Below are 19,506 nucleotides of genomic sequence, written 5' to 3'. Positions count from 1 at the left end.
AAACATGAATGTGAGATGACCAATATACATAATGTCTTTCAGGTTTTGTGTGAAGATGTGGTGTCAATCTCATTTTTGGGGTTTCTCTTAGTCAAATGTGATGATCAATCCATTATAAGCTCGCTCAAAACTCCAAACACTATGATGAACTATTTTTTTTTAGTTTTTGGATGTCATTAGTTTAATTTTATTATATTAAGTATAAGTTTTTAGATGTTCACTCTCATGAAAGAAAAAAAAAATATTCAATCTCTACTATTTTAAATACCATCACTTTTGGTCTTTGGTGGGATCTAGTAATAGAAAAATGTAGACGTGTTATGTTAAGTTAACAAATCACATACTTATCTCCCTCAAAAAAAATCACATGCTTATCAGACATTTAAAAATTATGTAATATTTTTTTAATTGATTATCTTTTTGGGTGAAATAATTACTAATAAATCTTCAAATATATCATAAAATTACCAGTAACCCGCTATATTCCTAACACTTCAATGAATAAAACACACACTACTTTTTTCCTTTATCATTTCTATTATCTTTAAATATATTTTTTATATTCTTTCTTTTTCTAATTTCCTTTCTCTTTTTTATGAAAGATGATCATAAACCTACGTCCATCAAAACACTATCAACCCATATTTTTTTACCATGTTGTGCCTCTGGTTGACCTTATTTGGCTATGTCACCAGACCTCATGCGCAAGAGTCTCACACTTATGGGAGATATGTTAAAGTGCCAATTGTGACTTAAAATTCCACAATATATGCAAGTAGATCTTTAAAAACATATAAGTGAGATGACCAATATACATAATATTTTAAGGTTTTGGGCGATGATGTGGTGTCAATCTCAGTTGTGTGCTTTGTGATGATCTACCTCATTGTAGGTGGCCATGAAACTCTAAACATTTTGATGAATTATTTTGTTAGTTTTTTCAACATTGTTTGTATACTTTCTATATTAAATTGAAGTTTTTTGATGTTGTTCGCTTTCAAGCAATATTTTATAATATCAATCTCTATTATTTTAACTTCCTTCAGTTTTGGTCTTCGTTGGGATTTCACGATAGAAAAACATTGATGTGTTATGTTGAGTTGACAAAATACATGTTTATTGAACATTTTTAAATGTTGTGGCGTATTTTTAATTGAGTTTAATTTTTTGGTAAATCGATTACTCAAATATCTCAAACTCCTTCAATACCCATAAAATTGCTATAAAATCACTCTATTTGTTATAACCTCATGGACAAAACACACAATTCTTTTTTTTTTACCACTATCACATCTCTTAATCTCAAATTTATTTTTCATGATCTTCTTTCGTTTTCTAATTTTTTTATCTCTATTCTCATGAAAGATAGGAACATAAACCTCAATCCATTAAATTACATCAATCCACTTTTTTGACCATGTTGTGTCTTAATTTGACCTTATTTGACAATGTAGTATGTCACATAATTAAGGACACAGGGTCGCACATTGGGGGGAGAGAGAGAGAGAGAGAGAGAGAGAGAGAGAGAGAGAGAGAGAGAGAGAGAGAGATGTTAATGTGTTTGATATGAGTTAAAATTTTACAATAGATGGAAGAGTAGATGATGAATAACATAGAAGTGAATGACTCATATACATGTATCTAAAGATTTTGGATAAAAATGTGGTGTCAATCTCATTTGTTTGATTTCTTTTAGTCTGATAGTGAATATAATTCAATGTAAGCTTCATAGGAAGTCCCAGCATTACAATGATTTGTTTTTGTTAATTTTTAGGTGTCATTTGTGTTAATTTTATTATCTTGTATTTTAAACTTTTGATGTCATTCACTTTGATGGAATTATTTTTTGGTGAAAGCAATATTTAAAATTCCTTCTCTATTGGTCTTTGGAGGATCTGAAAAAGGAAAAATGTAGATGTGTTATGATGAGTTGACAAAATACACATTTATTAGACATTTTAAATTTATGTGACATTTTTTTTAATGATTCTAATATTAGGTAGAAAAATTACCCAATAATTTATAACTTCATCAACAAACTCATAAATTATCAAAAACTCGTTATTTTCCCTTACCATTTCTCTCATGTTTAAATTTCGTTTTCATCTTCTTTCTTTTTCTATTTTACTTACGCTCTTCTCATGAAAGAAATGGGTAAAAACGCCGCTCTATAAAAGTGCCACCAACCCATCTTTTTTACAGGTTGTGTCTCCAATCTTAGTTGGATATTTCGTCAAATCATAGACACCAAGATTCGCACCCTTAGAGAGAAGAAGTTAACGTGACATGTGTGAGTTAACCTTTTACATTTGATGCAAGAGTAAATATTGAGAAACATATAAATGAGATGTCCAATATACCTAATGTCTTAAGGTTTTGAATGAAGATGTGGTGTCAATCTCATTTGTGGGGTTTCTCTTAGACAAATGTAATGATCCAACTCATTGTAGGCTTCCGCATAACTCTGAACTCTATGATGTATTGATTGCGGAGATATTCATTATCATTTCTCTCATGTTCAATTTTGTTTATCATCTTTCATTTCCTAATTTACTTTCTCTTTTCTCATGAAAGAAATGAGTATAAACCTCCATCCATTAAATCACACTAAGTGGTGCTAATGTGTCATAGGTGAGTTAAAGTTTCACATTGAATGCATCAGTAGATGAGGAGAAACATATAAATGAGATGATCCATATATCTAATGTCTTAAGGATTTTGACGAAGATGCAGTGTTAATTAATGTGGTTGTTCTTAACCTAATGTGATTATATAACTTAGTTCATGTTAGCTCTTTTCTTGGATTCGATTTATGTCCCTAAATTTTTATCAGATTAGGTTTACGTCTCCTAGTTTTTTTTTTGTTTTTTCTCCATAAATTTTTTTCTTAAGAAAACTTATTAGAAAAGATCCTTAAAATATCAATTATTTTCTATTTTTAATTTAAAAAATGTCTAGAATACTATTTAAAATGTAAGACATAAGATTTTATTGATCATCATAGGTTAAAAGTTATATATTTAATTAAGAAAAAATATATCCTATTAACCAAAGGCTTTTTAATGGCAAATTTTAATAATTAGTTGTTAGATTAATTTTTCTTTCTTTCTCAAAACAAAATTAATTTTTTTCTTCTTCATCTGAGTTTGTACCAAGAACCTCTAACATCATCTGAAAAACACAATCAAAGAAAACCAATAAATACATTCAATTAGACAATTGATATTTCATTAAATGCTAAGATGATTTTGCATCTTTCGTAGAAAAATAAAATGATACTCTTCATAGCATTATAATTAAATCAACTATATAATCTGACATATTTTTAGGATCCTTTTTTTTTTTTATCAAAACAAATTGACCAGAAATAATTTGAATTAATTCAATTTTAGAAGCAATTCAAAGGTCCTTGCAATGACATACACTCATACTCTCACCCCACGTTTATTTCTATTTTTCAGGTATAAGTAATTTTCAAAGTATCATCAGAGGCCGGATCACAGTAGAGTCTAGTTTAGGGTCTCATTATTCGTTGTATTTTTTAAGGTGTCTTTTATGTAAATGTAAATATTTTATAAATCTTTCTTCTAAATAAAGTTATTCAAAGTCATTTATATGAAGTTTTAAGTTGAAATCTTAAAGTAAAACTCCATTTGAGTTGAAAAAGTTTTAAATTCTAATACTCAAATTGGAATGTTACACATACTCATTATGTTATATCATATACTCGTACTCAATGGTCCTTGCATTTTAGAAGCAATTCAATGGTTCTTGTAATGACATCAATGATACGTTTCATATTTGAGAAACGAAAAAAAAAATGAAAATGAAAGCCCAAGAAAAAAAAATGTCACGTCACCATGCTAGTTGAAAGTTGAGCAGAAAAACATTTAAGATTTTGCATGTTAGAAAGTTATATTTGTTGTACCTATATATATATTTGATTTACTTGTTAACAAATACGTGTATGATTGAAACCTATGATGATTTAGTTACTCTAATTGGTAGAAAGTTAAGGCAAAGAATACATGACTCCATTTGATTGGTTGAGAAATCAAACAATGATGATAATTTGATGGTTGCCTTTGAAACATGATTAATAAGTGATAAAAAATTCAATTAGTTTTTCATTGAAAAAAATGAAGCTATTTTTTATTTGTTTACAATAGTGAAATTTGCATATACCAATTTTTTTTAAGAAAAACAATTAAAAAAAACTTTATATTTTGTTGTGTCTCACACGGATTCAATCCAAATGTGATTGTTACCATTTTTGGTAAAAAATAATTAGCGGAGTAAACTTCGTAGTATTATACAAACAATAATCAACTCATAAATATATTTTTTTGGTAATGAAGGGTATATCTTTTTAGGAAATGGATCCTTAATCAGCGGTAAAGGGTTACCATCGTTTTATTTATTATCTTAGTGAAATTAAAAAAGAAAGAAGATTTACATAGGATCTTTAGTGCACTCTTGTTGAGATTAAAATACTAAGTAAAATGTATGAAAAAACAAATATTACTAAGCAAAAGGATTTGTCCAATGTAATTGATCTTATTTGGATATTTTTATAAGCTTTATTTTAAATAAAAAATTTCATTAAGCTTTATTTTTTTCCGAGAGAATTAAGCTTTATTTTATAAGCTTTATTTTAACGGTTATTTTTCATTCAAACTCATTCATGAATTTTCATTGTCATTTAATCCTTTATTTAATTTAATTATACATTTTATTTGATGTTATAAAATTTCTGTTTCAAGCAAGAGAAGTAAAACACGTTGTTTGATTAATTTTTTTCTAACGTTAATGGTTGATTCATATTTAGAAACAACGGAAATGGAAGATGTGTATGGTACCATTGCAAATTTTTTAAAGGTAATAAGATCATATGAAATGAATAAGCAAGTGAAAATGATGTAAGATGGATCGACTATATATAGGGAAAAGGCTAGCAGATTATTGAACATTAAACATATGATTAAAAACGCAAATCATCCATTATTTATCATGTTGAAGGAATTGAACAAATTATTTTTTAGAGGAAAAAGGAATTGAAGGTAAATGATGATCACCATTAAGGAATTGAAGGTAAATGTTATTAATTATCTTTGAACATGCATATTATGTAATCAACTAAAATCAATGCATATAATTTTCATTCAAAACAAAATTCTTGCAGTGATAATGTATGATTAAATGGACACTTCTTAACCAAAATTCTTGCTTGTTCAATTTTTTAACAAAATATGGCCTAATAAGTTTGATTGGAAAATTTGCCTTCCTTGATTTATTTTTCCAAAAATTAAAACAAATATTTGGAAAACTATTTTTTTAAATTTTTCGTAGGAAAATTAATACGTTAAAATGATTTTCTATTTACTTAGGATATTATTTTCATAGATTAAAAAAATCATGAAGAAAATACAAAGATTAAGTTATAATTGAGTAATAAAATAGAGTGGAAACTGTATAATAAAATCATAATCAGTTTTTTTAGTACAATTTAAATCAATAATTATTCGCCTATTTTGATTTATTTTTGCTGTGCATGCCTTTTGTTTATTATAGAGATTCGAAGTAGATATTTTTTTAATTTTGTTTAAGATTATTAATTGAATTGTTAGCATGTATAGAAATGATTGACAAAAAATTATAAAATTTTCACCATAAAAAAGGGCAATTGCTTTGGCACGTGAAAATCTTCTCTTTCTTGATTTGATTAAGACTATTCATAAAAATTACTAAATTAATATGAGTAAGTAATAATAACTTTGAATGTTCATAAAAATTACTAAATTAATATGAGTAAGTAATAATAACAAAAAAGAAGTAACGTGTTTATTGTAGGAAATTTACAAATGAAGAATTAAGAGCAATTAAGTCTTGTAAGTAAATTAAAATGTCATGTGTATTTTTTTTTTATCTTTATAATAATATAGATTCGTAATTTCGTATATAGTGAATGAGTTAATTTGTATATACCAACAATTTTTTTTTATTGATATATCAAATCACTTTGTTTTATTGGTGCACCTAATCAAATTGCTTTGTTTTAAAATATAATTAAAAAATATGAAAAAATAAACAAAGACAATAAAAACCAACCAACAACATTCCTTCAAAAAAAACCAACAACATTAACGTAGCAAAATTATAATTTGAAACGACCAAATTATTTTTTTAAGGAGAAACAACTAAATTATTCCTTCAAAAAAAAACTAAATTATATATTTCAGCCAAAAAAATAAATTATCAACAAACAATTTGATGATAACGCCAGTAAACACTAAAAAAAACATTAGTACATGTTTATATCCATGTTTCATAGAAAGAAAAAAAAATCTCCATGTTTCATAGATCCTTATCAATCCTTCTCAATCTTAATATTCTTCAAAAATTCTTGGACGAAATTGTACTGCTGCTACGTGTTGATCCAGATATCAAATGATCGCTTGAAAGGTGTGAGTTCAAAATTTAGATGTCTAATTGCTAGGTCTAGCCTCCAGTTACATATTAGATTCATAATCCCTGGACTTTGATAAAGAAGTCTAGAATTTATAAGTGACTTAAAAAAATGATAGATAATACTACCAAATAAAAACAATACAATGAGAGAAAACTAACAGAAAATAGTATAAATGAAAACACCTTTTTACCCGAACCACCATCATATACAACTTTCGTTACGATATTTGGAAAGCATTCTGAATTCTTTGAATGAATATGAAATGGTGAAAGTTGAACCAATATTTATAGAGAAAAATTGAGCAATACAATTGTTGATGCATATCTTAAATTAGAACTTTTTTCACACGTAATTATAAGACATTTATGGACATTAAAGTGTGATTGTTTGATTAGTGGAAATACACATACAAAATGAAATGGTTGTAGGTTCAATAGAGAGAATATTCTTATAGGATGCCACTTTTGTATTGACATTCATATCGGTATCAATTGTAATAAATGGAAAGGTCAAACATGTGTTAATATTTAACAATGATTTATCAATAGCCAATAATCAAGCTAAAATTAGATGATGAGGTGCACATGTGTATTAGTGATGCTTAAGTGTGTAATATATTAAATGAAGTTTAACATAGAAGAGTGCCAAGTGTACTTTTCAAAAAAAATTAAGGCAAATATATATAATAGAGATAGAGATTTCCTATATTGTTGGTGTCATTGTAAAAGATAAGTATAATTTGTTATAATACAAAACAAAATATATGTTTTAATCGAAAATTTATAATAACTTTTTTTCCAAATTTATATGCATTAGCGCAATAAAAAGAGCTGACATTGTCAGTGTGAACGTTGGTGTGTGTGAACATATAATTGTTCGACATAAAAAAAATAAACGGCTGATCAATGTATAAGAGTGTATGATTCATTTCCTCAAATAAAAAAGGAGTGTATGATTCATAAAAAGTGGATTAATTTTTTTTAGGGATAGTGGATTAATTTGTTTTTTTGGTGGTGGCTGGGTTCGAACCCCAGACCTTGCATATATTATGCTTTTATAGAACGTATGAATTGAATGATTAATAAAGCCTATAAACGTGGATGTATGTATAATTCATATTATTAAAAAAATATTAAAATTTTAGAAAAATAAAGAAGAAGGAAATGAATGCATAGTAAATTTAGAATTAGAATTGGCTTAATTTGTTATATGTATAATCTAATAATGGAATATTTTCAATTGATTAAATATTATTTAATGGACTAAAATGAATAATTGTAAAAAATATAGAAACAAACGATTGGAGGGAAATTGGATATATATATATATATATATTAGATAAGGAATTGGTATCAAAGCTGATGTTATGATGTCTATTACCCTATATTAACAATAGATACGATATATTCATTTATATAAGGAATTAATATCAAAGCATGTCACCTCGAACTGTTTTCATCTATGCATTAGATAGCATGTCACTTAAGTAAAAACGACAACTTAGAAGATGAGGATCTTGATTCTTAATTGCCTTCGAATAATATATGTTCTTCTTTTAATGTGGTCCTATCGTCAATAACTGATACCCAACTTTCTGCAACTCTGGTAACTCTTCCTTCCGAGAGCTCAACTAAAGTAAAGGCTCTTGCTGTACCTTTTGCCTCTAGTGAGGAAATAGGACTTTCAACCTTTAAGCTTCTCATGTCCTCGTCGCTCAAACTTTTGACCCTAGGAACAATGGCCCCATTCAAGTATATGATGTTGTCGTCCCCAACGACAATCATTTTCCTAAAACCCTTGCCATGTGCGAGCTCTTTGTGCATGTGGCCGAACACAACCAAAGGAATAGATACCTGATTATTCTCTTTTAGCAAGGATATTGTGTGTGCTAGATCTGGGTCACCATGATCACCATCACCATCCAATTCCCAATCTTTTCCACATATATCATTCGAACCAGAACCAAGGCCTGTGGGTCCATTATGTGCAAGTAATATCAGAAAATGATCCTATGGTGTACCAATAGCAGCTTTCTGGATTCTCTTGGCACTCTGATCCATGTCTTTAACTCCATATCTTGCAGACAGAAGCTTTTTTCGAAATAATGGTTTACCCCCACATGAAAATGGCCGCCCACCAACGACACTTACTTTTATTAGAGGTAAATCTAAACGTTGATAAGCCACGTGCTCCTTGCCAAGGCATTCTAGCTGTAGCTCAACTCTATCCTTCTCACTGTCAGAAAACCGCTTAGTAAACCAGGAATCATGGTTTCCTAATATAACTGCTTTAGGAAATTCAATATTTGCAACACTGCGAACGATTTCAAGATTTTCCTCGCCAAAATCACCTGTAAAGAGCACCAAGTCTGGCTGGAGGAATTCAAGTGCCTTGGAATCTTGTTGAAAGTTCCAGCAGTCATGCACATCACCGACAACCACAATTCGAACAGAAGAAGAAGACGCTGCGGCCATTGAAGTCGAGCAACAAAGCTTACGCTTCCAACTCCTACAACGATTTAACCAAAATACGGTAAACACGTGCTCAACATATAATAACCGTGACGTTGAGGGATATATATATATATATATATATATATATATATATATATATATATATATACACACACACTAATATGAAAAAGATTTGAATAGTTTGTTTATGAAAAAGATTTAAATAGTTTGTTGAGATATTTATGCAAAAAAGAAAAAAAAATAAAGAATAGATTTAGTTTGTTGAAATATATATGCAAAATAAAATAGGAGGGAAATCGAATGCATAAGGTGATGACACTTGTAAATTGTCGTAACAAAAATAACCTTACTTTAATATATATATATATATATATATATATATATATATATATATATATATATATTAGATTTTCTTTTGTTGCATTTTTTGATATTTGTACTCTGAGTCATGGATTCTGAGTACTCCTTGTACTCTTTTCTTGTGGCTTCTTTTGTACTTGGTCCCGGAACTTCCGGTTTGGGTTGTGATTTTTGTTATCTCTATTATATATATTTGCACTACTTTATTTTGATAGTACACATGGCATCCTTATATTGAAAGGTGCATTTAATGTTTTGTGTAATTGGTACATATTATGTGATTTGTGCAAGACTTATGTAATTAACATGATTATGCAAGTTGACTAAAAGGCTTATAATGACAAAAAAATAAATGGAATATTTTATTCAAATTATTTTTGCTATTTAATGTGTTACTAATTTCATTACTAAATTAATGGCATAATTGATGTGACTTACTTGCTTCTTTTTTCCTATAAATATTGTTTGTTCATCTCAAACATCTTCACATCATTTAGAATTCATACTAAAATTTTAAAATTATTCTCAAAATCTCTCTTTTATTTTATTGAAACACTTTTCTTCTTAACATATTTTTTTCATCACTCTAATTTCAAAAATTGATTCAATTTATGATATTACTCCACTACATGTTGTATATATCCATGTATTTTGTTCAAATTCACATATTCATCCTATGATACCCTCGAGTTCTAACGGCTTATGACAAGATATGTACCAATTACATGTTGGTACATAATTCTTAATTATCATCCAATCAAATTGTAATCAACACATCACCATATTAAGTTAGCCAATCTTGAGTTTTTTTTCCTATATATAGTCAATTTGTCTTTCATCATTTGTATATGCATCTTCCTTTCGTACAAATTGTTTATAATATCATTTATTTGAAATGCAAATATTTCTACCTCCTGACCAATTCAATTTTATTGATTTCATTATTATCAAATTGATTTAGGCACCTTTTTTTTTCCTTCCGAATTTTGATTCCCTTTTATAGGTTTAGCAGTCGGCTCTGTTAATTATTTTAGGGTTTTCATCCCCATATATGTAATACCCCGCATATAAAAATTCAGTATCAATTATTTGATCTTTGTTTTTTTTAGAGAAGGGCAAAATAGTAATTTCGCATAAGATTGTCTGGACCGAATCAAATTATTCCAACGGATCACGGTGAATGTAATATTCCGCTTAAAACTTTCACGACATTTTATCGGATATTTTAGTTGAGGAAGAGTGTAGAAAAGGGTATTTTGGTCATTACAATCTAAGGGCTATTAAAGGATAACCATACAAAATTTCTTCATTTTCTCCACTCATTTCTCTTCCTACCAAAATCAGATTTTTTTCCACCCTTCTCTTTCTTTTCCCAACCGCCCCTCACCTCTCTTCATGCTTATCTTCCCTTTTCTTCAATTTCTTCATGTAATCAACACACAAATTACAAGCATGGGATTCTTAGACCACTTTGGTTAGCTTATAAGCACCAAAAATTTCCCTTCTCCATCTTAATCAAAACCTTCCCTCCATCTCTCTTTTGAGAAGTGTTCCAAAATCAAGCTTTTGGGAATTTGATTCTAATTTTGGACTTGGTGTGTACTCATGGTGGGTTATGAAGATGGTTAGGAGCAAGATACAAGAATAAAGGAGTCAGGGGTTTGATGCAAAAGTTGATACAAGGTGAGAATCTTAAATTAAAACTTGAATTTGAATTGTTATAGATTGAATTGTTGATTAAGTTTAATGGGTATGTGAATTGTGTGAGAAAGTTTGAATTTCTATGATAAATTTTCATGGTATGGTAGCTTGGTTCATGAAATGAGATAATTAGAGAATTGTTGTTGAAGATCATTGTTAATGGTTTGTTGTTGATGTAAGAAAGATGAGTTGGTGATCAAAATGGTGTATTGTTGTTAAAGGTGATTGTACTTGAACCTTATGAAAATTGGGTAAAAATTCGTATGGCATATTGGTAGTATATTCATCATATCTCTTTCTGTGTAATCTGGAATTAAGTAATTGTTGAAGTTTCGGATTCTACACTTATTTCCCTTCAAATCGGATATAAATTTCGTGTGATTTGAATTAGTGATGAACTCAGAAAGTGCGTTTGAAGTTGTGAATTTCTGCTGGAAAATTGCTACGGGTTTTGGGACAGGGCTCCACTAAAATGGTAATAACTTTCTCTCTATACCTTGGAATCAAGTGATTTTTAATGCTATGGATAGCTAACGAAATTTCCGACGTTTCGGTACCAGTTTCACGAATTTTGACCCATTATTGAAGTCTAGAGACTACTTTGAAGTATGGGGACTGATGTAGGACTTGTGCTATACCAAAGATTAAGTTGTTGATGTTTAAGCTAGTGCAACTTTGGTTTTTCTTTGGAGAATTGAAATAAAGGCAGAAGTGAAGAGCAATGGCTGATGCTTATTTGTTCAAGGATTCAGAATAGGATGAGGTGAGTTCCTTTAGATAGAAAAACTTTCCTTTGGGTAGTTATATCATGCCACTAAAATGATGGTTTATGATATTGTGCATTAGAACATAATTAGTGACATTATGATTTAAATTAAATACCTATGCTAGTGTATTCTAAAATAGCTCTTATATTAATAAACATTCTTATGGTAGTGTAGGAATTGGAGGAAAGATTGTTAGACAAGTTTTAATGCATTTGTGAATAAATACATGATTTCGGCTAAAATTCCGGAAGTTGAGATTATTGGATTTTTATGACTTTAATTCAATCCTTAGATAATGTAAATGAAACTTTTAAGAAAATGAATGGTCATTGTTCAGCTAAGGATTTAAATTCTCATTTCTCCGGATATGTAGCTGAACATGTTTTGGAATTCTCCAATTTATATCCTACCATAATGCCTATGTTTGAGAAAGCAAGAAAATGTTTAGAATAAATTAGCCATGAATATCAGTGATGGGTAGGTCACAAACCCGAGAAAATTTTTTATGACAGAGCTATGAGCATCCTATTATTATTTCAGGATAAATACGGAATTACTACGTCTTTATTAACAGATTTAGAAATATTATTATAAGGAAATCAGTTAAGATAAAATGTCTCTCTAACTCCCCGTTAGTAGTGGAGATGAGGGTTATTTCATTTATTAGAGAAATCAGTCAGTTTATATTATTAAAATATTTTTAAGTCGTGGCTTTCGCTATCCCGCCAGTTGGATACGAAAGGTTCCCGCCAGTTGGAACGGGCACTATCCGTAAGGATGACCCCACGATAATCAGAGGAGTCCGGTATCCCCGTCAGTTGGGTTCCCGCCAGTTGGAATTATTACCGGTCAGAGTGGAATAAATTCCGGGGTTACTCCACCTGGGTTTATTCCGTAAAATCAACTCAGATAATATTGTTTGTTCAACGCTAACATTTCTAACATAATATGACAGACATTAAGATTATAATTATGGCTATGATTTTAGTATTAGTATCAGAATTATATTAGTATTTCAGACAGCGATCATAGTTATCCCTCAATCGCTCAGTTATGCATGACACAACTGTATAAACCCAAAATGGGTTGAGTTTAGAGATAGATGGCAATCCTAGGTTCCCTGAGATTGCCTACAGCCTAGGATAGTTGGAACTCACTGAGACATCCCGTCTCATCCCAATCCCTTTTATTTTATTTCAGATACACATGTGGTTCGCAAGCAGGGCAGTTCGTGATGAAGTAGCAAAAGAAGCTGGACAATTATGTTTACTTGTCATTGCATGTATGTTGTACACGTCAGTGGTACTATTTGAAATGTATAGACAAGTTGTTTTATAATATGTTCAGAAGAAATTTTTATTATTGTAATTTTAATGTATCCAATGCCAAGTTTAACGAGCATACTAGATATCCTAGGTAATTTCTAGTATGGGTGTTACAATATATATATTTACACCTTTTGAAAAAGTTTGCTTCACGTTTTAATGAATTTCATTATTTTTCTATTAATTTGAAGCGACGTAATTGAAAGATGTTTTAAATCAGATTTCTTCATTACAAAACTATTTTTTTTGCCACTATTAATAATGAGAGATATGTGAAAGGCATGTTAATGTTTTGTTCTTCCAACGTTGAAGTTGTGCATATAAATGAGAATTCTTCCTTAAAAAAAACAGAGAATTCTCAAGTATTTTTGGGTAACATATTAGTTGATAGTTCTCAAGATATTATATTTTTATCTTACATTTTTGTGGTGCAAACTATTCATGTATGTTGTAGAACAAGACCGACCCCTGCGAAAATGTAGAAAATTTATTTTAGTTATTTTTTTTTCAATGAATTTTATCTAAACCTCACTATTTTCTTTATTATTTTCATTTGCTCCTATTCAAAAGAACTGATTTAATTTATTAAGTTTTTTCGTTTCTATTGTCAATCACTCATTTTCACTAAACATGGCGTTGATATATATTATTTCACATAAATTATTTTAACATCAAATCTCATCCATTCATTTCATTTGATAAATTAGTTCACATGCATCAAATACTCTTTATCACCTAATCAAGCATTCCATTTTTATCTCCCGATATTTATTTATTTCTGCCATCAACACATACTCAAACTTCTTTGTTAATTTTTTTACAAATTGCATGATAAAACACTACTTATGGTTGTTTGAGTCATTCATCAACATCGATAATATTTATTTGCCTTTATTTCATACCCATATTTTTTTTATTTTTTTTAAAATTATATTAAAAAAAAGACAACAATCTCGGCTAAACTATCAATATCTCTATCCGTATCCTTATCTACATCTACAATCTACATCTACATCTACAATATAAACAAGTGAAACCATTTTCATTCAAAAGTACATGTGGCATGTTATAGTCTCATTCTAATTAATGTCAGGCTAATTAATGCTAGAAAAATTCAAATTTCCATTACATGATATATGCTTAGCACCTGGTATTTCAGTCTCAACACATACTTCCATATACTGCCTCTATTTTAAGAAATCATTCGATTTATTATTATGATCAAAATGATATCTAGAAATTTAATTGCCTGATATCAAATCAAACAAGAAACTGCCCATAAAAAAATCAAACAAGAAACTATCAACAGCCAATTAATGAAATGAAATTAAATTCAAATTATTCAACACTTATAACAGTCCTAAAAAAGAATGTTGACAATTGGTCTAATTCAAGACCATCGTTGAATTGTTTCTCACCTATTAAAATCAAATTAAAACCAAAATAAAATAGTGAAAGGTAATGATTCTTTTTGTCACAAAGAGGAATTAATAAAATAGCTCAGATCTTTATCTCCCATCCTATTCTCATCACTATTACTATTTTTCAAAAATGGTTTTGAGAACTGTAAGAAGATCAAGAACACCTTTAGTTCCTACAATTTCATCAAATTTTATTGTTGATTGCATCAGACCGTTCCCCTTCATCATGGTTTGTGACCATGGTTTAGGATTTTATTGCTAATAGTTGGATTTTTAGCTGTACAGGAGAAAATAAGAGGGAGAATGTTAGTTATCAAATAATTTGTTGAGAAATTGATTTTGAAGCTGAAGAAAGGCATAAACGAAAGGGATCTTGAATCTTCTCTCATGATTTATATTTTGTTCCAATTCTCTCATGATTTATATTTTGTTCCAAATAATTGTCTACGATATATCATTTTTGAAAAAGCTTCTGATTTATATTTTGTTCCAAATAATTGTCTACGATATATCATTTTTGAAAATGCTTCATTTGAGACATTATTTTCATCATATAACGATATGATCTTATTCATTAAATTTCTTTTTCTATTAATGTAACATTTATTTTCCCATATATTTGTTTGCGGATGACCATATTGCAACTCAATGTTCCTCAAATTTACAAAGAACTTATCGAATTTATAACTAAAGTATATCTCAGTTTAATCGACTTTAATTCCTTCCAGTTTGGTTGTGTTTCTTCTAATTGGGAGGAAACTCAACATTATTGAAATTTCTTTTATCGATTTTGTTTACAATGTGTTCATTATTTTGCAGAGACCTTTATAATATTGAGAACAAAGTAGTTTCCTATCTATATATTCAGTTCAAGGTCGTGTATCCTATATTAACTGTTAGGGCCAAACTTTAGTTTTTTTGGTAATTTGTCATTTACTCATTTTATACCACGAATCATATGTAATAAGTGTGTATTTTAGTCTTTTTAAGGCTTTTGTTTATTTTTCTTCTTTGTGTTGTTTGGATTAGTGTTACATTATAAGAATTTTGAATTAGGGTTTCATTTTTCTTTGTTGCAGCTTCTCTTCTGGATTCTTAAGTTTCTTTTTTGACATATTCTAGATTCTTACGTTGCAAAAGTTTTTCTGAATTTTATTACTATGATTATTTCTGAATTTGGCTTAAAAAAAATCTAAATTTTTATTGCAACTTTATTTCTGAATTATGTGTTCTCACGGAATTTCATATATTTTATTTTCAGTATTAAATTAATACAAACATTTGAAGAAAAGTGGGTTGGCGGCAGTTTCATAGAGGGGTGATTGTTTCTTTCTTTCATGAGAAGAGATAAAGTAAATTATAAAAGAAAAGAAGATTAAAAATGAATTTGAACTTGATAGAAATGAAAAGAGAAAAAAAAATAAGGAGTGTGCGTTTTATTCGTGAGAGCATAGGAAACATAATGAATTGCTGGTGATTTTATGGATTTGTTGAAGAAGTTGAATATTACTGGGCAATTATGCTGCCAAAATATTAGATTTATTGAAAATATGTACATCTATTTAAAATGTCTAACGAATGTGTATTTTGTCAACTCATCATACATATACATTTTTCCATTGCAAGATCCCATGAAATACCATAAGTGAAGGAATTTGAAATGACAAAGGTTATTTTTTTTTGTATTATCCCACTAAGCTAAGATCAATCACAAAAGTGAGATTCACATCCTATCTTCTTTCAAAGTCTTAAGGCATTATGTATATGAGTCATTTCACTTATATGTTTCTCACATCAACTCTTGCATACAATACGGAATTTTAACTCACACTTGAGACATTAACATCCCTCCATTAAGTGTTAGGATCTTTGTGTCTGTAGTCCACCACCAAGAACAACTCTCGATCCCCCACAACGTCGAACCCGGATGTGATACCACCGTTGGGCTTTCTGTGGGAGCCTACGTTGATGTAGATCGACAATTTGGATAAAGAGAAACCGCACAAGTGATAATGATACAACCAAAACTCCATCTAAAATTTTAAGTAACACCTGATACATCACAATATTCCCTCCATCAAATATAACGACATTCTAGCCCGTGCTTGGCACGGGTGTCCATGCTAGTTTTATATATAATTTACTTTGCCAGTAAAAAAACATTAGTCGATCATTAAATTTTAATAACAATTTATTTTGAAGTACCCCAAAAATTCAGCAATATGAGACGCAAAAAAAAAAAAAACAATTAAGCTACCTTAAAAAAAAAAAACAGCAATTAAGCCATAAGATTTGAGTTACACAATCGATACAAATTGGAGATACTAAATATTTCTTTGCCAGATTGTGAGAATACAAGATATGATAAAATAAAAAACAAAAGCCGCAAAAAAATATGAGAATAGATTTTTTTTTTTCGTTTTTATAATTTCTTTCTTTTTAATCTCTCCGTAAATTGTGTAAAATAACAAATCTTCACCACAAAAACAAAAAATAACAAATATTGTGTTCCATAAAAAAAAAAAACAAAAACAAATCTTGTGTCTCCTAGTATAACTTGGTCACTAAGAAACTGGCAAGAAAAAAACAAAACCTGCTTTGATGAAGAAACCCTAAACCACTCCTTATAAATACCACCCCATTAGAGAGTGTAAACAACACAGAAAACAATAGAATCGCAACCCAATTCATTCAAACGATTCAAAGTATCAGCGATGGGAATGGGAATGGGAATTGGGGGATTGACACAACTGGCCTCAGCTGTGGCTTTTATCATGTTTGTATGTGCCATGTTTGAGCAATTCTGCCCTTCTGATCTTCGTAGGTTTGTTCAAAAATACACGCACAAATTTGTAGACCTTATGTCCCCTTACAGCCAAATAAGTTTCTTTGAGTTATCCGGAGAGCCTCTCAAACAAAGCGAAACTTACACACTCATCCAAACATATCTCGGTGCCAACTCGACACAGAGACCAAAAGTTGTCGAAGATGGCCAAACTCCGGTTGTCCTTAGAATGGATGACAACGAAGAGATCGTCGATGAGTTCAACGGAGTCAAAGTTTGGTGGTCTGCTAACTGCACAATTCCAATGGCACAAGAATTTTCAGGAAGACCTAATTCGGATGCGATGAGATACCTAACCCTAACCTTCGACAAAAGGCACGGTGATCTCATCACTACCTCGTACATCCAACATGTGTTGGAACAAGGAAAGACTATTGCAAAGAAGAACAGGCAGCTAAAGCTTTACACCAACAAACCAAGCAATGAGTGGGGATGTAAAGAATCGATATGGAGTCACACAACTTTTGAGAACCCCGCAAGGTTTGAAACACTTGCCATGGAACAGGAGAAGAAGGAAGAGATCATAAACGATCTTGTTAAATTCAAGTTAGGGAAAGAGTATTATGCTAAAGTTGGAAAGGCTTGGAAACGTGGTTACCTACTTTATGGTCCACCAGGTACCGGAAAATCTTCCTTGATATCTGCTATTGCAAATTTCATGAACTACGACGTGTATGATCTTGAATTAACAATTGTCAAGGATAACTATGAGTTGAAAAAACTCTTGATTGAGACAACAAGCAAATCAGTTATAGTTATTGAAGATATTGATTGTTCTTTCGATCTCACTGGCCAAAGAAAGAAGAAAAAAGAGAAAGATCATAATGATGAGAATGAGGAAGACGAAGACAAAGATGAAGAAGAGATAAATAAAAGCAAGGTAACTCGTTCGGGTTTGCTGAATTTTATTGATGGAATTTGGTCTTCATGTGGAGGAGAAAGGATCATAATTTTCACAACTAATTTTGTGGACAAACTTGATCCTGCTCTTATAAGGAGGGGAAGGATGGACAAGCACATAGAGATGTCCTATTGTAGCTATCAAGCCTTCAAGGTGCTTGCAAAGAACTACTTGGATGTTGAGTCTCATGATGATTTGTTTCCAATTATTGAAAAGTTGTTGGGAGAGACTAATATGTCACCGGCTGATGTTGCTGAGAATTTGATGCCAAAGACGATCATCCAAGATGTCGAAACTTGCTTGAAGAATCTGATTCAGTCTCTTGAGATTGCAAAGAAAAAGGCAAAGGAGGAAGAAAAGAAAAAGACTGAGAAAGCTCAACTGAAAGCAGAAAAAGATAAACAACAATTATGAAAAGGTGGAGGAGGCAAGTGAAATATTTGAAGAAAAGGTGGAGGAGGCAAGTGAAAAATATGAGGAAGATTTTTTATTAATATAGATTAAGGAGAATGTTGTCATACATTTAGTTTGGATTTATTTCAGTTTTCTAAATAATGCTTTGAAACTTTTTAATAAAATTAAAGTTATGAATTATGTTCATATTTGCTGTTTTTGAATTGACATATTTTGAAGGTAATGTTTAGGGTTAGGGCAAGTTGAGGGAATAATTTAGTGTGACTTGTCTTGCTCCTTTTGGGGGACCATCACCTTATGATGCAACTGCCCCAAACTTAAAACAATCTTTTCTTATTAGAGTAATTGCTTTGGTTATTCATGCTTTGATTATTATTTCTAGGCATGGCGTTACCCTACCCATACCCAACGGGGATGAGAAATTGAACCCCATCCCCGTCCCCGACGGGTTCGGGTATCCCCGCCCCATACCCATCCCCGCATTGAATAATTTATTTTAATAAAAAATGGAAGTTTTTTTGAAACCCCTAGAGAAATATTGTAATGGATTATCCAACAATATGTTCACTTTAACATTTGTTGGACCGACTCATTTAGTTGCTCATTTAAATATCAATGATAGTTTTTATAACACGACAATTATTAAACAAAATAACATGACATATCAACATAAAGTATTTTTTTGCGTTCGAGACGGGTTTGGGTATGGGTTCGGGGTGGGTACCTATATACCCGTTACCCGTCCCATACCCGTGTTTTGAAATCGGGGAAAACCCAAACCCATACCCAAACCCAGTCAAAACGGGGAAACCCGTCAAATTGGGTTTGG

The 19,506-nt window shown here is 30.3% G+C and overlaps 1 long non-coding RNA gene and 2 pseudogenes across 1 annotated transcript; 2 read left to right on the top strand and 1 right to left on the bottom strand.

The window, feature by feature from the left end:
* Positions 1-7,815: 7,815 nt before the first annotated feature.
* On the bottom strand, positions 7,816-9,019 carry LOC146912317 (uncharacterized; annotated as a pseudogene).
* A 1,357-nt stretch (positions 9,020-10,376) lies between these two features.
* Positions 10,377-13,172, top strand: LOC146912316 (uncharacterized). The gene is made up of 4 exons (XR_015016410.1): positions 10,377-10,986; positions 11,396-11,479; positions 11,565-11,767; positions 12,972-13,172. It is a non-coding gene; the product is annotated as an uncharacterized LOC146912316 (long non-coding RNA).
* Positions 13,173-16,730: 3,558 nt separating this feature from the next.
* LOC146912315 (AAA-ATPase At3g28510 pseudogene) lies at positions 16,731-18,762 on the top strand (annotated as a pseudogene).
* The last annotated feature ends 744 nt before the right edge of the window (positions 18,763-19,506 follow it).

This window comes from Medicago sativa, chromosome 6 (genome assembly GCF_051527215.1).
Source record: "Medicago sativa cultivar Bolivia chromosome 6, Bolivia_mono, whole genome shotgun sequence".
NCBI classification, from domain to species: Eukaryota; Viridiplantae; Streptophyta; class Magnoliopsida; order Fabales; family Fabaceae; genus Medicago; species Medicago sativa.
This window is presented reverse-complemented; position numbering and strand designations above follow the sequence as displayed.